The sequence below is a fragment of the Pelodiscus sinensis genome, chromosome 16 (genome assembly GCF_049634645.1).
Source record: "Pelodiscus sinensis isolate JC-2024 chromosome 16, ASM4963464v1, whole genome shotgun sequence".
In the NCBI taxonomy this organism is placed as follows: Eukaryota; Metazoa; Chordata; order Testudines; family Trionychidae; genus Pelodiscus; species Pelodiscus sinensis.
This window is the reverse complement of record NC_134726.1, coordinates 15716681-15741459: the sequence shown is the minus strand read 5'-3', so window position 1 is coordinate 15741459 and position 24779 is coordinate 15716681. Positions and strand designations below refer to the sequence as shown.

At 44.2% G+C, this 24779-nt stretch overlaps 1 protein-coding gene across 11 annotated transcripts in view; it reads left to right on the top strand.

Annotated features, from left to right (window-relative positions):
* Positions 1–24779, top strand: part of MRTFB (myocardin related transcription factor B) — a 266743-nt gene that overhangs the window by 43069 nt on the left and 198895 nt on the right. For 5 of the 11 annotated variants that reach the window (XM_075899334.1, XM_075899331.1, XM_075899340.1 and 2 more), the window contains exon 1: positions 3615–4302. The exons of 1 other annotated variant lie outside the window; for it this stretch is intronic. The gene's annotated coding sequence lies outside the window, so the exon portion shown is untranslated. Of the gene's footprint in view, positions 1–3611; positions 4303–10340; positions 11235–24779 lie in introns of those variants that run through there. 5 more of the 11 variants (XM_075899336.1, XM_075899332.1, XR_012896130.1 and 2 more) reach the window with 4 other exon arrangements.

The following is a 24779-nucleotide window of genomic DNA, read 5'->3' as shown; positions in this document are numbered from 1 at the left end:
TTGAGCAATCACTGAGCCTTCTGTCCTACCAACCTGGGGTATCCCTGTTGCCCTGTGATGCTATGTCAAGACACAAACCTCTGGCAGGTACTATACATACACTGACATCTACAGGTAGGGACATACCCATTTGAGTTACATGAATGCTTTCTCATCCATTCATTAGCCAACAGTAGAGGTTCCAACCAATTCCTCTGCTCATTGCCATTAGACCCCAGAACTGTACCATCTAGCACTGGCCAAAAATATGATCAGTTTAAGTTCAGTACCCAGTCCACAGTTCCTTCAATGTGTGGAGGAAACAGACTAGCCTTTGTAAACTGAACTGAGATTTCCCAAGCACTTCAACCAAAATACCCTATTTTAGGTAAAACAGGAAACAGATCTATTAGCCACTGATAGACAGATTTGAAGTGATTATAAGTAGCATGCATAGAAATAAGAGTTGATTACTTTAAGAAACAAATTAAATTAGCAGTTTGAGTTCTACAAGCTAAACAGAATTTGAAGCAAGCAGTGTCTCACCCTGAGAGATGACACAAGCAAGGTCATAGATCCTGACCATATCCTGGTCTGGGACCACTGGCAGGTGGTCTCCATTGTCTTTGTTATCTCTGTGAGAAGACTCTATTGTGTACAGTTCCCGGAACAGCTGATTCTTTCTTTGACTGCTGTTTGCCTTTTCCATTGTTGTACTTGAAAGGCCAACAATGGGAGTTCCCAGTTTCACAATATTTTTCAGTAATACCTCGTAACTTCATATATAATGATAGCATATACAATCTAGCAGGATATTAATGTTCAACAGGGTGAGACTTTTAAAATGATATTTTTCAAGAAGTTTGGAATTCCCTTGATGATTTCGCTTAAAATAAGCCTAATATACTGTAAATTGTCTTTTAATTGTGGTAGCTTGTATTCTAACATCAATATGATAAAATATCTATCAAATTTCAATACTCCTGTTTTATTAATTCCATGCAACTAAAGGCCAATGTCATAGCTGTCCTCCACGGTAGGTAATGGGGACAGAGTGCCCAGGCTAATATGTAAGACTATCTTTAATTTCCTCTTAATGTCCCCTTGGAAAGGATGTTTATGGGATGTATACTAAGGATGTTAATATGTAGTCGATTACATGATTAACCAATAAACCTGGGTTTATCAGTTAATCCTATTCACTACATGCACTTCTCCCATTGCTGCCTGTGATATGCATGGGGAGCTGACTTTTAAGCCACCTCTCCACACGTTGACTTCTCAAAGCTACCTACCTGCCCCTTGCTGCCTCCCAGAGTCAACATCACAGGGCAGGGGGAACCGGCTTTTAAGCTGGCTCTCCGCACATGCCAGCTCCATGAAGCCGCCCCCTGCTGACTTCCACAGAGACTCCTGCACCAGCTCCTGCCTGCCCCCTCCCACCGTGTGTAAACGTGTAACTGCTACATTTCCAGCATTTACATGTTTACACAAATGCCCAATCATTAACATCCCTAATATATACCACTAAATTTGCAGAGACAGAAGTTCCTTAGAGTACTCTTTTTGCAACTTTGTGCATCCCTAGGTCTACACATTGCTCTGTGGATCTGTTAACTTCTGGGAACCTGTCTTGGTATGCCAATACTATGTCATTCCTTTGTAGCTGTGCCAGAAAAATCACAGAAGCTTGGATTTTAAATTTGGAAATCTGTGTAGTCATGAAGGGAGAATGCCTACAGACTAAATCTCCAGATCCACTCCAAAAAGCCCACAGAACTCTATGGGTGCATCTAGACTGGCAAGATTTTGTGCAAAAGCGGCCGTTTTTGTACAAAATCTTGCCGCTTGTCTACACTGGCCACGAGTATTTGCGCAAGAACACTGACTTTGTACTGTACAAAATCAGTGGTTCTTGTGCAAATACTCCGAATCTCCCGCTCAGGGATAAGCCTTCTTGCGCAAGTATTCTTGCACAAGAGGGCCAGTGTAAACAGCCAAGTTAATTTCTTGCGCAAGAAAGCCCGATGGCTAAAATGGCTGTTGGAGCTTTCTTGCGCAAGAGCGTCTACACTGGCACTGATGCTTTTGCGCAAAGGTACATGCCAGTATAGACGGTCTCTTGTGCAAATACTTTTAATAGAAAAACTTTTCCGTATTTGTGCAAAATCATGCCAGTGTAGACGCAGCCTATGTATATAAGGATTTTACATGACATCTAACTTTGTGGTATCTAAGGATATGTCTACATTAGGACATTATTTTGAATTAACTTATTTCAAAATAATTTGCAAAATAATAATTTCAAAATAGCATGTCCATTCTAAGGGGAAGCCTTGTAATTAGTCCGAGGCAGGCTTCCTTAATGTGGATGTGCTACCTCAGCTTAGAGCACCAAAAAGCACTAGAGAGTAATTACTTGGAATAATACTCTGCGGAGTATTATTTCAAAATAGCAACAGTGGAGCATCCACACTAACACTATTTCAAAATAAGTGTTATTCCTCGTGGAAAGCAGAAGTTATTTCAAAATAACCAGCCTCTTATTTTCAAATAACGGGTGTGGTAGTGTGGATGCTCCCCTTGTTATTATTTTGAAATACCTCCATAGTGAAGACCAGGACTAAGGGAAGTGGGGAGTATGTCATGCTGTATTGTCTTACTTTCTGCAGGGTGAGGAGGCACTTTGTTACCCAATTTCTCTCCTTCTCTGTTACCCCATGTAATAGGAGGAATCACAGGATCCAAATCAATTTAGAATAAAATCTCACAAAATACAGGCAATCTTCCATGTCACTCAACATAATGCATTAATTTTGTTATGCCAAATCCTTGGTTAATATTAATTTGTAAAATTAACTAGCAATGGTGAATTAATAATACTAAATTTCTCAATTTGTTTTATGATTTTGTCTTTAGACTTCAGTCTGCATTTAAGGCCACATTCACATGATAAAGGCACTTGAAATAATGTCTGTTGTCATAGAAAGACTGATGCAAAAAATTAACTTTGCCCATATTATTTTTTAATTTTAAAATGTAAATGACTAATAGTTTGCTTTCTTTCATGTTTGTACATATTTTGTGATACTGTAGCATCAGACAACTGCATCATAATGGTCTCTGTCCCACAGACTTTTGGTTTTTAAGCAGTGCTTAGCAGTTGGCTTCAGCTCCATGACTGGTACTCCCAGGCTGCGTCTAGACTGGCATGATTTTCCGCAAATGCTTTTAACGGAAAAGTTTTTCCGTTAAAAGCATTTGCGGAAAAGGGCATCTAGATTGGCACGGACGCTTTTCCGCAAAAGCACTTTTTGCAGAAAAGCGTCTGTGCCAATCTAGACGCAGTTTTGCGCAAGAAAGCCCCAATCACCATTTTCGCCATTAGGGCTTTTTTGAGCAAAACAGTTTTGCCTGTCTACATTGGCCCTCTTGCGCAAAAGCATTTGCACAAGAGGGCTTATCCCTGAGCGGGAGCATCATAGTATTTGTGCAAGAACACTGAAGCTACATCACTGTGCAGAGCACCACATCAGGAAGAGCGGCGAGGAGTTCTGTGGCACCTTATAGACTAACCGAAGTGTTGGAGCATAAGCTTCCGTTAGTCTATAAGGTGCCACGGGACTCCTCGCCGCTTTTGCAGATTCAGACTAACAGGGCTACCCCTCTGATACTTGACACATCAGGAAGCTGACCCTGAAATGCCCTCAGCTGTTGGCAGCCCCCAGAGCTCCTATTCCTGGCCACTGTGAGCGGTGAGAGTGGCCCCCTTTGACATCAAAGGGCGCTGTCCTGGGTAAGCAGCTGCACCCCCATCCCATCTGTACCCTCCCTCAGACCCCCTTTCACAGCCCAACTCCTGCCCAAACCTCGCACCTTCACCTCCTGCCCTGAGCCCCCTCTCACCCTCCAAATCCCTTAGCCCCAGCCCCTCCTGCGCCCCCGTCCCTCTTCTCCAGCCCCGCGCCAGAGCCCGCATCCCCCGCCTGCCTCGAGCTGCACGCTGAGCCCCGCATTTTGGCCCTATCCCCAATCAGCAGCCCTGCCTGGGCCCCCAGGAGCGTTAATCGGGCCCTGGACGCAGCCGCCCTCCCCGCTCAAGCCGGCGGTCCCGCAAGAGGAAAGAAAAGGACCCGGATGGAGAAAGTGCCCTTGCCTCTCCTCTGCCACCCACACGTGCGAGGCGGCCGCAGCCAGGAACGCGCGCACAGACTCCCCCGCCCTTCTGCCGCAAGCCAACGGTCTGTGCGCGCAATCTGCGGCCGAGACAAGTCTCGCCGCAACGCTCGCGAGAGCACATGTCCGCGGCGACGACGAGAAAGGGTGAGTGAGGGGCGGACGGGCAGCAGCTGCTGGGTGCTTCCATATGGGGTCCGCGGGGGAGGGTACATCACGTGACAGGCTGTGCGGTAGCTGAGGGCGGGGGGATTATTTATTCCCCTCCCCTTAGTAAGAGGTGGTAGCAGTCGCTGGGCGACGTGCCCTGCCCATAGGTTAGGGGAAGGCAGCGTGTCTGGCATTGGCACTGAGGGCTGTGAGTGGCAGCAAGGGAGCTTGCCTGGCGCTTGCTGAAGCTGCTGCATCTCCCGCCAGAGGTGGCTGCTTTCTACCGGGAGGCCATGTACAAAGGCCTGTGGAGGTGGGGGGCAGCAAACCTGCCACCCCGGCCATGGACAAGTGCCAGGATGCAGTGCCCAAAAGAGCCTGTTTCCCGTGTCAAAGCAGCAGCCCCCTGAAAATGGAGCCCGTTTCACTGGGTTCTGGGTTGGGGGCAATGGGCCTTTGGGAATCTGACTAGCACCAGCTCAGATGGTGCACTATTTCTGTCAGATAAACAGGGCTTGTCTATAAAGGGAAACTGAGTAGCATAATTATAGAGATATTGCTATAGTAATATAGGTGCACAAATATAGCCCCTTCTTCCCTTTGTCTGGAATAAGAGTGGGGTTTTTTCTGCTTTCATTTATGCATTTTTCAGATGTGGCACTTAAAACTTTGCCAGTAAATTTCCTCATGTAGAAAAGCCCTTTATGCTCTAATTTGACAATAGATTGCTGGACTAGATTCAGAAATCATTGGGTGAAAAATATGACCTTGGATATACAAGTTTGACCAGGTGATCATATTAACACTGATTAGCCTTGAAAACCATGAATGGAAGAGAGATGTTTGGCTTGTTTAAGGTAATCTGACCCTGATTTCCAAGTCACATTTTCAAATGCCTTAATTACTCATGAAAGGGTTAATAATAACTACCTTTTCACTGGGTTTTCTGAAAGACTTAATTATTTCTGATATGATTTGAGATCCTTGGACTTTTTTGCAATTGGGGATTTGATTAATCAGCATTGTATGTGAAATAGATAATGTATTTGCAGCACATTTGTATGTAGGTGTAAAGCAGCTTAAAATTTGTGAAAGATTTTAGGATTCTTGGCATAGAAGAAAGAATATAAATAATTGTTACAAAAGATTCCCACACATACATTTGTTAAAACAATTTGCCTTACCCATGCTTGTATTACTTTTGTTTATTTTTAATAAATTTACCTTTTATTTAAAAAAAACAAACTGTACAAATTACAGTCATCCAAAAATTGAAGGTAAACAATATTATGTGATTTTTTTGGTGAGTATTTGCAACTAGCAGTTCAGCTTAAATAGCAAGTTATACTGTATACAAACTCCAAAGAATAATGTATTGAATAATGAAATAAATTTGAGAAACTATCCATTCTTGGATTTTTCATAAACAGTAAAAACACTTCAAAATTATCACACATGATTTGCTCAGCTCTCATTAATATATGTAAAATATTTAGAAATGACAATGTTTGATTACTCGATACTGTGTGTACAATATGTATTTTCATTTATTTGATATGTATGGGGAGCTGTGGCTCTGCCTTAATGTTATATAAGTTTCCCCTTCAGATGGAAAAATGCCCAACTTTTGAATTAATAAAACTGTTATTTTGGCAGCCTCTGCAGTAGCTACATTTGGCACTCAGTGAAGTTCTGTTTTAATGTTTGGTGTTCAGTCTAATTTTTTTTTTGAAGTTTCCTGATCCCAAATACTTGGCTACTACTAAATAACATGTTTTTGTGTGGCATAATTTATATTCAGAAATTGAGACAGTCAATGCAGGTTTTTTTACACCAATTTACAAAACAATATATGGGAATTGAGGATGCCCAATACCTTGCAGGAGGTGCTCTATCTTTCAAAATTGGGCTATGTCTGAGGAAGGGTAAATAAATTAGCTATTTAAAATTAGGCTGACTAGAACACTAGAAAATAAGCTTACTCCTTCAAGTTTATGGTGGCTGCGAAATTATAAGTCTTTTCCATCTCTAATTGGTAAAATGCTATTAAATTAATCAATGCAAGAATGTGAGAGGTAAGTGTTTGTATATTCAGACCATGTTTAGGATTTATTTGAATTAAACATGCAGTAAATCAAAGATCTTATTTTGCAAAACACTTCAGCAATCAAGATGGATTCTTGTTCAGTGGAATGATAAAAGTCCATTACAGTGTAACAGGTAGAAAAGGAAAGTATGTTTATTTTGAAAATTGTAGTTTAGGTTATCTAAATATTTGGGGACAAAAGGGAGAAAATAGTACTCTAGAGATTCTCATCCCCCTTCCCCAACTCCTTTTGCTAACCATTGAAGCCCACGTGCTACTATCTTCATTACCCTTTTCTTAGCCTTGTACCTTTAGACATCTATCTCTTCTTTCACTTGTAGGGACAATAATAATAATTTAAAAACTTTAACTTTCACAAACATTTTAAAAAAATGTACATAACTGTCAAGACTCATGAATCACTAACCAAAGCAAATTCATGCTCTTATTAGTACCCTACCAAATCCATGGTCTGTTATTTCATGATCATTTAATATATTTACATCTGAAATTTTATGGTGTTATAACCTCAAAAACGGTTGACGGTGCGATGTTGCAAGTTATTGTAGGGAGAGAGGTACTATTGCTATCCTTCTGTGCTGCTGCTGACAGAGATGCTGCCTCTAGAGTTAGGTAGCCAGAGAGCAGTGAACAGCACAGATGTGAGGATTGGAAGTATGGGAGGATGTCATCACTTTTTTGGGTTCCTGTGGACATGGGTGTCTGTGGTCCCTGCCCCTTGAGCCAACATGAGGCCCCTTTAGCCCCTTAGTGGTGTGCCTGGAAGGGCAAGGCTGGGAGCAAGGGACCCAGAATCTTGTAGAAGGTCTGCAGTTGATGACTGTACAGTGACCCTTCTTCCCCTCTTCCCCACCACACCTGAGTCCAAGGAGCAATGGGGCAGGAAGTGGGGTGTGATTGCAGAGCTTGTTGCAGCTGGGGGAGGTTTTAAGGGCTGGTCTGACCTGGTTCCTGGAGCAGCCTTTGCAGGAAAAGAGGAAATCCTGTCCCTCTCCAGTCCTGCCAGGACTAGCAGCTGTAGCCTGGGTACATGGGAAGAAACCTGGCTGGGGCACCTGTAGTTCTGCCCCTCCCTGGCAAATTTCACAAGGGAAACATATTTTCATGGGCCATAACACATTTTTCATGGCTGTGAATTTGGTAAGCCGCTACTTATAAATTTACATCTGGGACCTTTTGCACAGATCTGATTACAGGGTAAAAGTCAAAGTTGTTAAATATGAGTAATTAGCAAGATCTTCATATAGTTGCATTAATGTTAAATGTAATACCCATATTCCTAAAAATGATTGAGATTTTTTTCAGTGTTAAAGGGATTTACATATGCAATTCCTATTAGTTTGTGCATATGTATTATATTTTGTCACACATTCCACCTGTAGTCATAGCAAAAGTGCCAGAGTGTAAGCATCAACATCTTTCCTTTTAAATTCCAGCTTCTGAGAGATTTTAAGGTGAGAATTCTGTTGTTCCTACTAGACTGAACAGATTCCATAAGTCTCCCAAATCTAGGCAACTAGGTATGGGTAGATACCTAAAAAGGAAATATTTAATACCAAGTTCCCAAATCTGTCCCTCCCTAAAGCAGTGTCTCAGAATCAACCCAACTGTCAGTTATAGCAAAAGTTCTATACAACTACTTCCCCTCTTCCCCACTTTCGCTATACATTTCTTCATGCAAGGTATGCATGACAGGCAGAACTACTTTTGAACCGGGAGGGAGGGGGGAAGCTTTGATAGAGTATAAGGTACAGGATGAAAAAGTGGAATGAGCATGGACATAGACCAGCTTGGCAAGAGAAAAAGAAGATTTTTATGTGGAATGTTAAAGTGTATCGTGTTAGACCTTATTATAGTATTATGTTCTGTATTCATGCAAAGTTATGTGGCATGCATACAAACCAAGATTGTACTTAATCACTGAAACTGTGTGTGTAGATGACATTTACCAGCTGAAGAAACTTCAGGAAAGTTCAAGTTCTAGATCAGTGTTTCCCAAATGGTGTTCTGCGGAACCCTAGGGTTCTGTGAAGTGAAAATAAGCATTCAGTAAGAAAATTCCATTACAATAACATTTTATGATTTTAAAAAAAATAATATTCTGTGATTTGTGTTTTGAAATATGTGCAGTAAAACTAAATGTTGATCTTATGACCTTGTTTAGCATTTGTTTGTTATCCTTATTTATTTGTAGTCTACTTTTTCAGATCCATATATTAGACTGTTATTAGGGGTTCCGCAAAATTCTTTTGAGTTTAAAAGGGTTCCGTGGCCAAACAAAATTGGAAAACACTGTTCTAGATTAAAAGTGTATGTTTTGAATGTTTTTTTGCCAAATATCCTTATGTTTGTTTTAACCCTGCTGCCTATTAATTTCATTGGTTGCCTTCTGATTCTTGCGTTGTGAAAAGGTAAATAACACTTCCTTATTCATTTCTTTGTACCATGCATGAATCCATAGACTCTTATATCCCCCTTTCATCATCTCTTCTCTAAGCTGAAATATGTGCCGTCTTAATTTCTTCTCATAGGGAAGCTGTTCTGTACCTTTTTCAATTTTAATACCTTGCTTTTGAAAGTAAGCAACCAGAAGTGTGCAGTGTTCAACATGTGGATGTACCATGGATTTATGTAGTGGCATTATGATATTTTTCTGTCTTATCAATTGTTTTATTAATGGTTCCTAACATTGTTAGCTTTTTTGACTACCACTCGACATTGAGCAGATAATTCTCTGAGAAATAGCCATACATCAATATCGAATGTCATCTGCCATTTTGTTACCCATCCCATCCAGTTTTGTGAGAGCCTTGTAACTTTCCAGTCAGCTTTGAGCTTAAGTATCTTGAGCAATTTAATATCCACTGTTAATATTGTCCCCTCACATTTCACCCCTTTTTAGTAGTTTTGTTACTTTATGTTTGAGAGCTGGGAGAGGGGAAGGAAGCTGTTTGGAGTGACTCATGAGGGGACTTGGGCAGAAAGTGGCAGGTCCCAGCACATGGACGGGTGGGGGCGGGGTGCGGTTGCACAGAGATTAACGGCTTGGCATTTTCCCAACTGTGGCCCCTGGTAGTGGCACTTTGTGGGAGAATCGCACCACCAGACTCCAGGTCCATGTTGGACCTGGCAGCTCCCGAGCCTCTCCTGCTGGCCAGGACAGGGCGTGGGTGGGAGCTGCACTCACCCCTTCACAGTGCAGCCTGGCAGAGCTGGGGTCCGTATTGAGTTCATGAGGGGCCAGCCTCCTCCTCAGCTCTGGAGACTTGCCCTGCAGCAACTCTCCTTGCACATGGACCTCAGGCTGCCTGCACGTCGTGCCCTGCCCCACCTGCCCACGTAATCCCATCACCTTGCTTCCTTGATGCCTTGGCTCTGGTTATGTGGCCCGCTGCTCCAGCTCTGGCCCTGGCCAGGACCACCAGAGCAGCTGCCACCTGACACGTGGCCCTGGACCCAGGTGGGGCTGCCGGAGCAGCCGCTGGCCCCCAACATGTGGCCTGCAGCTCCAGCCCTGAGGAAGGGCTGAAACTAGGGTGGTTGCCCTGCTGCTCCTGGGGCGGGGCAGCTGCCGGCCATGTGGCCTGCCCCAGAACAGCTAAGCAGTCGGGTGGGCCTCAAATTCTTGGGGTGCACCCGCAGCGCACATCTTACAAGGATCACTGCTGTATTCCCTGGTAGAGCCTAGCTGTGGGTGTGACCTGGCAGTATAGCACGGTTTGGCATGCAGGGCTTTGCGACTCAGTGCTGGTCTGCCGCCCAACTCTTGGGAACCACTGCTTTAAAGCCAGTGAGTACATAATACACAGTCAGGGTATGTCTACACTACTACCCTAGTTCGAACTAGGGTGGTAATGTAGTTAACCGGAGTTGCAAATGAAGCCCGGGATTTGAATTTCCCGGGCTTCATTTGCATGTTGCCGGGCACCGCCATTTTTAAATGTCCGCTAGTTCGGACTCCGTGCCCCGCAGCTACACGCGGCACGAACTAGTTAGTTCAGACTAGGCTTCCTATTCCTCGTTCCTAGTTCGTGATCTGGTGCTTGATCTGGACATAACACAGGGACAGATTTTAAATGGCAGCTGCAATATTATTAAATGTAACACAGAGAAGGGCACTGCTTGCCCTGCCACTCATAATCTCACAGGCCAGCCGTTTGAAGTGGCTAGAGGGAGAAGGTTACAGAGCTGCCACCATGTACCCCATAATATGGAGCAGACTTTCTTAGTCTGTTGCTAGAATTCAGCTTGCTTTTCTGAATGTTGCTGCTGCTGACCATGAACAGAATAGCATATACTAAAGAGATGAGGACCTCTGCCTATCCCACATAGCCACAAGACCCATCAAAATACCTGGTCTTTTTATTTCTAGAAGCCATTTCATTTAGCCTTTTAAACAATCTGGAAACTGGCCCCAAGTTACAACAAACTAATGCCCCTACCAAGTACAACCATGAACTATTAAATACCATTACTAGTTAACCTAAGTGTGCCGCCAGGATGCTGTGAGGAGAGTTTAAAAAAACCGCCAACACTATGCCTATGGCAGTTTGGCCCCAAAAGGAATACAGTTTTTTTTCCTACCCCTAAAACAGGTTGATTGTTTGTGTCCACTGTATCTGCAAGACACAGCTCCGACTCTACAGTTACGGAGTGTGGGGGAGGGCTGCTGAAATAGAACAAAACAAGGCTCCATGTGTCCATAGCTGGGGTTAACATTTACAAAAGGGATGAGCAAGTGACTAGTCACCTCCCTTCTTTCTCAGCAGGCCAATGAGTCGATAAAGTGTCTGAAGAAGAGGGATTGTTTCTGTGTCCCCCAGTGAGTACTCTTCCCCTTTTTACTCTGACTGTCCAACCATTGCCTATTCCATGAAGTTTTCCATATCCTACCCTCATTGCTTCCATCTCTTCCTGAGGCTGCAACATTAGGCAAAAGCAAAGCAACTGTGAACACCCTGAGGGTGAAGGTTAGATAAGAGGACTGCAATTATCCTGTACTAAGAAGTCTGACTGCCTTCCAGCTGTTTAGAGAACAGCTGGTTTGATTATAATTGGCAAAACCAAGAAGAATATCTGTCCTTTGATCTTTATTTCTCTGAAATAAGTGTGTCTGCTGCTTCATTAGCTGTGTGCCAGGCAGCAACCAGTATCATGCCTAGGAAAGAATTAACAATCTAAATTAAGCCTATTTGTATTTGCAGTTGGCAACCATGGGTCATCTTTCATCTCTGTGTCTCTAAATAAAATAGTTACATGCTCTATTGAATGCAATGAATTAGACATTCTAGCACTGGTTCTGAAGCTGTTCTTCATCAGATGAAGTTCAAGATAGCTTTCAGTAACCCAGGGAATAAATGAAAACAGTATGGTGTTCATTAAGTCGTACAAACTTGACCACTTCTTTCTGTGATGAAGATTCGGACAACTGTAACCTCTTTCTGTGGGCTTGTGAAGGCTCTGTTTTAAACCACCACCATGAAGCTCTTTAATATCCTTAAGCTCCAAAGCAAATAGTTTCAGATATCCTAGTTAAATCCAGATGTTAATATTATCAGTTGTGCACTAAAATGAATATGTGTAATGATTGCACTCAGTGCATAGAATTTTAACATACGTAATATTTGGGCAGTTGGCTACGTATTAATGACTAAAGCCATTAACTGAACATTGTTTTGAAAGCTGGAATAAATCTGGGCATGGTGCCAAAAGCAGCACAATAGACGATAAATCTAGTTATGCTCCCTCTAAGGCTTCACACTGAATTGTGAAACACAAACAAAACAAAAACTACATTTGTTGTATTTTTATCTTGTGTTAACGTATGAGATCATAGACAACAAAAGTTATTAGTATCCTCAGGATAGTATAGTTAGGGATGTAAAATCCAATTTAATTGGTTAACTGGTTAAACATTATGGGTGAGCTGGAACAGCTCCCCTGTCTGCCATGGCCAGGCTGGAGCAAGCACCCTCCTCCCCGCCCCCATATCTGAGGCAGGGGCTGCTCTGGCTTTCTGGAGCAGCCCCTGTCTGCGATGTGCCCGGGCTCACTGCAGACAGGGCTGCTCTAGATGGCTGAAGCAGCCCCTGTCTGCAGCAGGCCCTGTGGGCCTTGAGCAGCCCCCTGCCTCTGGCAGGCGGGGAGCTGCTCCAACCCCCTCCAGTTAACTGCAACCGGTAATCATCACCCCATTAGCTTTTCATATCCTAATTCTAAGTATCAAGGCTTGTTATATGCTTCACAAGTAGCTTGAGATGCATTCTAATTTGCATCTTAATCCATTACCTGTTACAAAAATAAAAATAAAATTGATTAATACAAGAGTGCTGGAGCTGGGAAGCTGACCATTTTAGGCAGCAGCATACTTAAACTCTAAAATATATAGTAGATAAAAGACTTATCTGTTCAAGAAATCCTTCTAAATGGTAAGAGCTAGAACCACCAAATTTGGTATACAATTTCCTCTTATAAGTTAAAGTGACGTAAGAGTATTGTTGTGCCAGGAAAATGCGATGTGCCTGGAATGGGATTGCCTCTCATAAAACCAAACAGAAAAGAGACAGTCACCAGGCAGGTGAAAGCGGCTGGCAGTGGGTTTGCTCCACTGCCCCAGCCTCCCACTCCTCAGGCGCTCGTTAGGAAGGGTGCAGGGGAGGAGTGAAGCTCTATCCTCTGGCTATTCCCATTCATCACTGTCAAGGAGAGAGGGGAAAATGCACAGTTTGCTGCATTCCTTACTCTGACTGATGCAGGGGGCAGACAAGCTGTACACTTTGCTCTTGCTCCATGACAGCGACAGGAAGGGGAAGAACAAGCACATATCTGGGGGGTTGGGGCTTTGGTGTACACACACACACACACACACACACGCACGCACACACACACACACACCCCTACCTCTGCCATGAACCTCTCCTTACCCCCAACCCTGACTCCTGCATCCCCACACCTTCCCCCTGTCCTCATCCCCCACATTCCCAAGACACTGCCCTGAGCTCCTCACACCCTGACACCTCCCAACCTCCTGTCCTGAGGGGACCCCTGGGGAGATTATGATAGAACAGTATTTGTAAGAAATTAGTTTCAGCTCTGGACTGAACCAAGATGAGCCAGAAAAATGGGATGAACCTGCAGTAGGATTGCTTATCAATAAAACTTACAGAAAAGAGAGAAAACCAAGAAAACTGGAATAGTGCTCTGTTTTGTAACCGCTAAATCAATGCTTAAGGTTTGAAAACTAGAAGAAAATGTTATTGCAAATCACATTGATTATACCTTTTTTTTAAAAACATAGCAACTCATAAGAGTTTATAGGGATGAATTAAAAAACAAATGATGGAATTCTCATTTAAAGAATCCTTTTTTTAAAATAAATCCAAATAAAAATTAATTTAATCAAAATAACACTGCGTTGAAAAAATCATTTAAATAAAGCATGTACATTTTCCTTTTATTTTCAAACAAAATTTTTGGTGCTTGTGTTCCACCCTCTCTAAGTTTCCCTGCCTTGGCATGCCCCAGGGGAGCTGGGACCCCCTGCAAACAGGAGCTGCTGCCACCCTGCGCCTGCTGCCTTTGTATGAGAGTTAGTGCAGGGTGGTAGGCTGCCAGTTTGTGAGGAGAATGAGTTTTTTAATTGGCTCCCGTTGGTGATTGGCTCCCGCCTGTCACCCCCTGCTGCTACCTCTGATACAGAGGAAGCAGCATAGAGTGGCAGGGGACTCCCCAGGAGTAGGGCCAGATTGCACTGGCTGTCAGCCTCAACTCCGGGAACTATAGAATAGTCGAATAACTGCAAAGATTTCATGCAGTTACTCGACTATTACATTAATCGATAGGTAATATACCTACTATTAATGCAGAGATGCAGTGGTGGTTGATGCCGGGAACCAGCATGAGCCAGCCTCCCTGCACACCGGCTCCCTAGTCTCTCAGTAATGCAGAGTCTCACCGGGGGTTTAAAAAAAGAGAGAGCCTGGTGCCTGAACCAAAGTAACCAAGAGTTCTGTAATGAGTAACAGACAGGCCTTGTCAAAAGCAAATGTTTGCCTGCAAGTCAGTGTCTCTCAGCACTAGAACTGCTAGCACTGCTAAAAGCACATGAAATGTGTCAATACGTTCCACCAGGAAAGTACAAGGATGCCCCAACTTAATACATAATAAAATAGTTTAAAACAACAGGAGTGAAAACATAACAATGGGTGGTGAATAGGAATGCTTTGGAGGAAAGTACAAGGGGAGATACCAAATGTGTCGCTAATGTACAAGATGATACATAAGGTGTGTATCATACATTTTCTTCATCTATAAATGTTGGGGTGCCTTAGCTTAACTCTTTGTCCGGTGTAGGGAGGAAATAGTCAATCCATACTATTGACTGAGCTTTTTCCATTGTCACGGGTACAAATGCATAGGGGCTCAGAGGCTGTCTGGCTACCAACGACTATTATTACCAACAATGTATTTCATTCAACAATTAACCTGAGTTGGGTGCCTTCAAATCATATTTGAGTCTGTGGTCTTTGGGGGCTCTCTTTAAGTCTGTTATGCTAGCTGTGTGCACAGAGCTGTCATGATATACTGAGGGAGCATACAAAAACGCACACAGCTGAACGTTTATCATCACTGATGGAGCAAGAGACCAGTCAGGACACCAAACCAGTGAATCCTGAATGTACTACATTGTTATCCTGAACTACTACAGGAGGTGGATGCTTGGACCTGGCGGGATCTGGGACTACACACCGGTTCCCCAGCTCCTTAATAAAGCAGAGTTATAGCGGGAGTTGATACCAGGACTGAGCCAGCCTACTAAAAAATTTACTTGCAGAGCTATGGTGTATGTTTGTATGTCCCCTCAGGGGACAGACCACTGAGATTTGTTGCTTTTTTATTTTGTTTCTTGGGGGCCAGGCCTGTAAGATATATTTTGTTTGTTAATCAGAGGTCAGGCCAGTCAGGTTTGTGATTTTTTGTGTTTGGGTTTTTTGTTGGTTGTTTGTTTGTTTTTGTCAGGCCACAGAATGATTTTTGGGGGGAGGGCACGGGGGTCAGTGAACACCAGTTTAAAAAAAAGTTCCCTACCTACAGCATCAAACATTTTATAAGTCTGAGGTTTCAAACCACTGTTCATAAAATAGAAGGTTCTATTATTTAAACATTTATTAAAGTTGAGCTTTTCTTAGGATTATCCACAAAACCTCATATCCTGGAGGAGCATATAGCGAAGGTTATTAATGTGATGCCTTAAACACGAGAAAATCAGCAATGCATGCTCCAGAGCAACAAACCCATATACATATATTTATGTGACTCTTTTCCTTAAGAACATTAAAATGGCCATACTGGGTCAGACCAAAGGTCCATTGAGCCCAGTATCCTGTCTTCCTTAAGTAGCCAGTTCCAGGTGCCCAAGTGGAAAAGAACAGAACAGGTAACTATCAAGTAATCCATTCCCTGTCACTCATTTTTAGTTTCTGACAAACACAGGCTAGGGACAGCATCCGTTATACTTTTACAGTCCATAGTGGTAAAAAAAAAAAAAAAAAATCTTTGCAGTAAGGGCCAAAATGAGAAACAGATGTTGAAGACTTAGTTTAATCTAATAAAGCATTACATTAAGTTTTGTCCAATTTTCTAATCAAACCTTATAAAAATTCATAAACAGAAAACTATTTAAAAAAAGTGAAGGTTGTCTGTGTTCCAAAAGAGTTCAGTGAACACTTAAAAAAAAGTTGACTTCCTTTACAAAAACATATCCTTCTTGAAACCTCCAGTCCCTTAACATGGGTGATATAGGTTCTAGCCAGTTCTCTATCATCTAATCCAGGGGTCGGCAACCTTTCTGAAGTGGTGTGCCAAGATTTTACTCTTCGTCCATGGACTGTGCCACTCTCCTTGGAGGGGAGGAGAGGCGCTCTACACCACTCGCCCCATGGACCACCTGGGTCAATATAAACCTTTCTGTGGACCACCAGTTTCTAATGGAAACTCATTGTTAATTACATAATTATACCTGAGCCATTTTGCTAGTGCTACAGCTAGAAAGAATGGTTTCATTTAAATTATTAAACAGATTAAGCATTTTAAGTTTCTCATGTTAATTTATCAAACTTAATTTTAAATAAAGTAAAATATTAATTTATGTCCAACACAAAAGGTTTCAATGTTTTCTTTATTCATGGCCAGGGTGGGGAACCTTTTTTGGGTCAGGGGCCACTGACCCACACAAAAATCTGTTGAGGACCACACAATTGAGAAGCAAAAAAACTCCTTCAAAAACCCCAAATGCTCACTGATGTGGCCTCTAACTGAGACACCTCACTCTTTTTGCATTCCACCACACAAGTGAGGGGAAGGGACAGGGAAGACTGAGGTTCAGGGTTTCCTATGGGCCAGATTTACTTTTATGGGGTTCCAGAGTTTGTGGATTTTGTGGACCCCCTTAGGCTCTGGAGTGGGAACAAAAATGAGGGGTTCAATTTGTGAGACAGGGCTGCCATCAAGTGGGATATAGGGATGCAGGTGGGGTGCAGGACAGGGTGAGGAGGGCAGGGTCTGGAAGGGAGTACAGTGACAGGAGAAGATGAGGTGTGTAGGGTTTCATGAAAGAGTTTGGGGGCGGGAGGGGATTGCATAAGTAACGCAGAAAAGGTGGGAGGGTGAGAATGCAGCCAAATAGCTAGTTAGGGAGGGAGGCAAAGAAGTGGGGAGTAAAGGAAAGTGCAGCTTCTGCAAAGTAAAATTGTATCCCCTCTTACATCTTCCCTCTGCCCCATGAGATCCTCCCCCCACCAACCTGTTCCCCTGCATCGCCCCAGGCCCCTCAGTGCAATCCCTGTCCCCTCCCATCATGCCCCAGAATCCTGCTTCACCCCTTTCCTTTTCCCACATCCTTGTGCTCCCAGCGCACTCATTGGCAGGGCAGCAACACTGGGTGTGGAGGGGCCAGGGAGGCAGAGTCACTTATCCGCCTGGCCCAACCCTTTGCCAGGATTTGACCCTCACCTGCAGGCTGCAGCTCTGGGGTTGAGGTGGGCAGAGTCCGGGGCTGCTCGGGGCTGGTTCCAGCCCGGCTAGGTACAGTGGGGGCCTGAGGAAGGGGCTCCCAACTCCTGCACACAGCCTGTGGTGAGCAGCGCAGCCCAGGCCCCACCACCCTAGGGAGCTGGCTGCAGCTTGTGACCTGTAGCACGGAGCCTGTAGTGTGGGTGGGAGCTGCATGGCCAGGCAGGGACACGGGTGATTAACCCCATAGCTCCTGGGAGCTGCATGGCCAGGCAGGAACAGTCACAGGGACACGGAGTAGCCACAGCCCTGTGCCATGCCGCTCGTGTCCCCCTCCCACCAGGAAGCCAGAGCTGGTACTCCAGCCTGCAGCTACACAGCAATCCTGAGGCTCACGAGGCTGAGCTCCTGCCCCATATGCCACAGAAAATTTGCTTGTGTGCCACATATAGCATGTGTGCCATAGGTTGCTGACCCCTGATCTAATCCTTTGTTCAGTGGCACTCTGCATCACCCACACAGTTACTTAGTACACTTATTTTGTAAAGAAAATATTCTGTTGTATGTATACTGTTAACTTTGAGTTGTATATTGAAGCCCGAATCCTGCAAAGACTTGAGTACAGGTTTAATTTTATTCACTCTGAGCAATCCATCTGATTTCTGACACTGCTTACAGTGTATAAGTTAAATATATGCTTATACCTGTGTAGGTTTGGAATCTAAATATGTAGTAAAGTTTTAGAAAGTAATGGTGTCCCAAATTAGATTAAGTAACAGAATTTTGAGCGTAAATTCTTAGTGTATGTTTGCACGTTCCTGTCTGAAAATATAATAGATTCATTTATAGATGGTGTGTGTGTATGTGTGTAGTTTGTTTGTTTTCCCTGCAAGTGGAACATTTTATATAATTTAATTATTTATATAATAATTTTGTTCTACAAGGAGGACATTCCTAATTGCTCATATACTGTCTTACTATATTTTATCTGATTTCTCATAGCCAACTATTTTCAGTAGTTAAAAGTGAACTATAAAATGCTTGCTTTAATATTAAGTATTTTTATGTTCCTCAATCATGAATTGATTTCTAGTGTAGACCTAAATATTGCTAATAAAAATACATTGCTAGCTTTTCAATTTTATTTGTTATACATGCCTTTTTATTTGTTTGATTGTTCATATAGGTTACCTTTTGATATTTTACATCCTTTTCAAGTAATGTAGCTTCAGTTGGGCAAAATCCACAAAATCCACTCAACCGTTACCAAAGCAGTACAGGCAGTCCCCGGGTTACGTACAAGATGGGGACTGTAGGTTTGTTCTTAAGTTGAATTTGTATGTAAGTCGGAACTGGCGTCCAGATTCAGCCACTGTTGAAACTGACCAGCGGCTGACTACAGGAAGCCCGAGGCAGAGCTGCTCTGCCCCGGGCTTCCTGTAATCAGCCGCTGATCAGTTTCAACAGCGACTGAATCTGGATGCCTGGGACAGAGCAGCTGGGGCGCTGCCCGGTAGGTCCCTGCAGCGCTGCACCTTGGTGCTGCGGGGACCAACCCGGCAGCACCCCAGCTGCTCTACCCCAGGCGTCCCCAAGTCAGCCCTGCTGAAACTGACCAGCGGCTGACTTCAGGAAGCCTGAGACAGACCAGCTCTGCCTCGGGCTTCCTGTAGTCAGCCGCTGGTCAGTTTCAGCAGCGGCTGACTTGGGGACGCCTGGGGCAGAGCAGCTGGGGTGCTGCCGGGTTGGTCCAGTAGCGCCAAGGAACGGCGTTGCAGGACCAACCCGGCAGCACCCCAGCTGCTCTACCCCAGGCGTCCGCGAGAAAAGCCTGGTCTGCTGCGGAGGTGGGAGGAGGGGGTGCACTAGCTAGCTAGTGCGCCCCCCCCTCAGCAGACCAGGCTTTTCTCGCCGTGAAGGACACGGGCGGTCCAGCCGCCCGTGTCCTCCGCGGCGAGAAAAGCTGCTCCGCGTCTCCCTGGTCTGCTGAGGGGGCCACCCCAGCAGACCAGGGAGACACGGAGCAAAGCCGCGGAGGATGCGGGCGGCGGGACCGGCGCGTCTCGGCAGTCCCGCCGCCCGCGTCTCCCTGGTCTGCTGCGGGGGGGGGGGGGGGGGGCGCAGCTAGTGCGCCCCCCCCCCCCCCCCCCAGCAGACCAGACTTTTCTCGCCGCGAAGGACACAGGCGGTCCAGCCGCCCGCGTCCTCCGCGGCGAGAAAAGCCGCTCTGCGTCTCTCTGGTCTGCTGAGGGGGCCACCCCAGCAGATCAGGGAGACACGGAGCAAAACCGTGGAGGACGCGAGCGGCAGGACCGCCAAGATGCCCCGTGGTCCCGCCGCCCGAGTCCTCCACGGCTTTGCTCTGCATCTCTCTGGTCTGCTGGGGTGGCCCCCCCAGCAGACCAGGGAGACGCGGAGCGGCTTTTCTCGCCGCGGAGGACGCGGTCGGCTGGACCGCCCGTGTCTCTCACGGTGAGAAAAGTCTGGTCTGCTGGGGGGGGGCGCACTAGCTGCGCCCCCCTCTCCCCCGAAGACCAGGGAGACACGGAGCAGCATTTCTCACTGCGGAGTACGCAGGCGGCGGGAGCGCAGCGCGTCTGGGCGGTCCTGCTGCCCCCTTCCTCCGGGGCGAGAAAAGCCCGTTCGTATGTAGGGATCCGACGTAAGTCGGGGACTGCCTGTATTGCCATCTCTGGGATAGTTTTCTCCATGGGAGGATAATACATTCTATAGTTAGTGCACTTTTAAAGCGCCTTATGTGCACATTAAGCGTATTTTCAAATTGATTTATTTAATATTTTAGGACATAGTAAGAAATTATCCTTAGAAGAGAAGTAACTTCACAATGAGTTTGTCTAATATTTACATGGATCAGTTCCTAACTACTGTGTTGATGGCAGTCCATTAAATAGTATCACACACTGTACCACTTCACAGCAGGATTAAACTGTCTTGATTCCTGTCTGTCCTCTACTTCTCTGATTCACCTGCACTGGATATAGCCTCTGTGTTTAAATGTTGGCAAGCAGCCAGGAGTTCCCCTTTCCAATAATTCAATACTACTGCTGAGTAGATTTTCATCTTTGAATACATGCAGGCAGTCCTGTCTAGATAAGAATTATCAGAGTGAAGACATCTAGAGGGCACTACCAGAAACAGTAAAAGTGAGTAGGTACTCCTGGAGCAGGTCCCATGCCAACTGAAAGCAAAAGAGTTCTGACAGAGATACATGAAAACAATGGACCGTAACAGGACCTCCAGTAATGCTCCCCACTACCTGCCCATAATATGAGGCGCTACATCATATTTTTGATCACTGATTCCAAAGCTGATGTGGTGGATAGTGCCACAGGGAAAATGGAAAGCACTTAAACTGTTCCCTTGATCCCACGTATGCTATGGAGACTGACCAGAAGAAGAATTATCAAGGTAGCTAAGATCTGTAAAACTGAGCAGATAAAGACATTATACAAGAAGCCCATGTGGGCAGCCATATTGAAATTGCCTTGGATAGTTGCTAGAGAGGGGAGCAGAACTATTCATCATCCAGGAATTCTCCCTTGGTCTCACAGATGTTGTACAAAATACAACAGCCACTATTCATACAAGGTACATAATAATGAGAAACATCTAACTTTTTCCCATTTAGACTTCTAAAAGTACATTCCACCGACTCTCTACAAGTTATCAAGGTAAAGTTAATCTGCTTTTCTCTCTTTCCCAAGCATCCTGTGTAGAGTTGAGTACACTGGAGAAGTAGAGGATAAGCTGTGCCTCCCAAAATGAAGTGGTATTATCATCGTGTTAATGTTTGCAATGTTGTTGTAAGGAGCAAATGTTCCCTTGCTCATTCCAGAAGACAGTCTTGTGTTTCTAAGTATCCTCACATCATGGATCTTTGCAGGCTGTCCCACTTTAATATTGCTGAACCATAGATTTAAAGACTTCAAGGACAAAAGGGACCATCATTGTACTCTAGTTTGACCTCCTGCAAGTTTGCATGCCACAGAACTTCATCCACTCACTCCTGTAATGGACACACAATCTCTTGTTGAATTCCTTAAATCTTCAAATCAAGATTTAAAGTCTTCAAGTTACAGAGAATCCACAGTTTACTGTAGAATATACCTGCAAAAATCCCTAGAATCTCTGCCAATCTGATGCCACCAAAAAATTCTTTCCCAACCTCAAATTTTGGCAAGACCCAGCATTCAGACACTCGAGGAAGAATTCTCTGTAATAACTCAGAGCCCTCTCCATTTGTGTCCTATCACTGGCCATTGGAGATATTTGCTACTAGCAGTTGCAGATTAGCTATTTGCCATTGTACATAGTCTCACAATTGATAGTTTCATCATATCATCATTCCATAAGCTTATCAAATTTACTCTTGAAGCCAGTGTTTTTGTCCCCACTGCTCCCCTTGGAAAGCACTTCCTGATTTTTACTCCTCGGATGGTTTGAAACCTTTGTCTAATTTTAAGCCTAAATTTGTTGATGCCCAGTTTATATCCATTTGTTCTTGTCAGCATTGGTGCTCATCTTAAATAATTCCTCTCCCTCCCTGTATTTATAGAGAGCAATCATATCTCCCCATAGCCTTTTTTTTGTTAGATGAAACAAGCTAAGCTCTTTGAATCCCCTCTCTTAAGGTGGGTTTTTCGTTCCTGTGATCATTCGAGTAGCATTTCTCCACACCTGTTGCAATTTAAATTCATTTTTTTTAAATATGGGAGACCAGAATTGCACATTGTTCTAGATGAAGTCTCATCAGTGCCTTGTATAATGGTACTAATATTTCCCTGGTTTTACTGGAAATACCTTGCTGGGTGCATCCTAAGAATACATTAACTCTTTTTTCACAATTGTATCACATTGGTGGCATCTTTTTCCTCCTTTGTAGCTACCAACCTATAAATCCCCAGTTTATAGCAAAAATTCATATTAGTTCCTGTGCATTATTTTGCACTATTAAATTTCACCTGCTGTGATCAGCCAGGCTTTGCAGCGCCATGAAGAAATAATTCTTTCTGTTGATAAAATCTTTGTTGGAAAATAATAATAATAATAATAATATAATAAAAAGTCTTTATTTGGAAAAAATAGGCACATGTGCAGTTAAATAGCACTGTACCTAAACTAAACTATGGGGACTTAAACTATGATAGGTCATCAATAACATCTTATGCATTGGATCCTCTTCTTCACAGACCTCCATGGTAAAAGGCACTGCATTTGATCTGCCAACATCAAACCAGGTAGCTACTGACAAGTAGTAGAGAGCTTTCAGAAAATGATAGCAACACACTTCTCCTCACCAAAAGCAAAATGAGAAACAAAAATGATTAAACGTCTAGAGAGCACCATTTCTGCGGGGGGGGGGGAGAAGAAGGTAGAGGCACAGTGGAAACAGAGCAAGCAGGGACTGAAGCAGTCTCCGCTTGCGCCACTTCTGCTACGATTCTGCTTTTTAAATGTACAAGAGCCACAGTGGGAGTCCTCCATTGGTTCCACGTTCCCTGCGGGGCTTCTGCTTTTGAATGTACAAGAGCCCCACTGGGGCACCAAAGGGAGTGTGGGACCAGCGGGGAGTCCGGTACTTTCTGCGGGGCTTCCTTTTGAAATGTACGTTTCAAAGGCTGAGGCACTGCTGGGAGCGTGGGACCAAAGGGAGACTTCCCGGCCAGCCCTGTGCCTCCCTGCTGTGCCTGAGCCTTTGAAATGTAGAAAAGCCCAGGCACTCTTCTACATTTCAAAAGCAGAAGCCTCACAAGGACCGCAGGACTCCCCCACTGGCCCAGTGCTCTCTACAGTGCCTGAGCTTTTGCAATGTACAAGGGTCCCTGGGCTCTTCTACATTTCAAAGGCTCAGGCACTGTAGAGAGCACTGGGCCAGCGGGGGAGTCCCCTGCTAGTCTTACGCTCCCTGCAGGGCTTCTGTTTTTGAACAGTAGCCCAACAGGATTGTTGCTACAGTTCAAAGGCAGAGGCTCCCTTAATCAAACAGTTGATGGAAATGCCATCAACTATTTGATTGGTTAAGTAATCTAAATTTAACATCCCTATTGTGAATTTGGTTAGGGCCCTAGTCATGATCCCATTACTTTAGGACTAATCCAGCCCACTGACATCAATAGGAATTTTCCTGAAGGTTTTAATAAGAAGAGGATTGTTATTGAAATTATGGCAATAATTGGGAAAAATTGAATCAAGTATTTGTTTACTCTGCTGCTGTATTGATAGCTACATGAATATTTTTAATGTTTTATTGAATAGTGTACCAGGGCAGACGGGCACTCCACACATTTTGTTTTAGCTGTCCTTGTAATATGACAAAAGAAAATGTTTGCTTAACCTCTTTTTCTCTTATTTTTTGGTGAAAAGTTTATTTTGGCAAGCCATTTTTCATGTATTATTTTATAGCTGTTGATCCAAAGATCAGAAGTTATCAGTTTATATAAGAACGGCTATACTGGTCAGACCAAAGGTCCATCTAGCCCAGTATCCTGTCTCCTGACAGTGGCCAATACCAGATGCCCCAGAGGGAGGGATCACAACAGGTAATCCTCACATGATCCCTCCCGTCACCCACCTCCAGAGAAACAGATGCTACGGATACCATTTCTACCTATCCTGGCTAATAGCCATTGATGGACCTAGCCTCCATGACTCTATCTAGCTCTTTTTTGAACCCTGTTAAAGTTCTGTCCTTCACCTCATCCTCTGGCAAGGAGTTTCACAGGTTGACTGTGCGCTGAGTGAAGAACAACTTCCGCTTGTTTATTTTAAACTTGCTGCCTATTAATTTCATTTGGCGACCCCTAGTTCTTTTATTGTGGGAACAAGTAAATAACTTTTCCTTATTCACTTAGTCTCCTCTTTTCTAAGCTGAAAACTCCAAGTTTTTAAATCTCTCTTCATATGGGACCTGTTCCAAACCCCTCCTAATTTTTGTTGCCCTTTTCTAAACCTTTTCCAATGCCAGTATATCTTTTTTGAGATGAGGCGACCACATCTGTACACAGTATTCAAGATATGGGCGTACCATGGTTTTATATAGAGGCAATAAGATGTTTTCTGTCTTATTCTCTATCCCTTTTTAATGATTCCTAACATTCTATTTGCTTTTTTGACTGCTGCTGCATATTGAACGGATGTTTTCAGAGAACTATCCACAATGACTCCAAAATCTTTCTCTTGAGTAGTTGTAGCCCCTTCACTCACCACAGAGTCAGGGAAGTGGAGCAGCGCAGCAGCCTCTGCTCTGCTCCACCATCTCCAGGCCAGTCTGGTCATGAGTTCCTCAGCCCCATTGTGGGCTGGCTTGAGAGATGGAGGCAAAGTAGAGCAGGCTGTT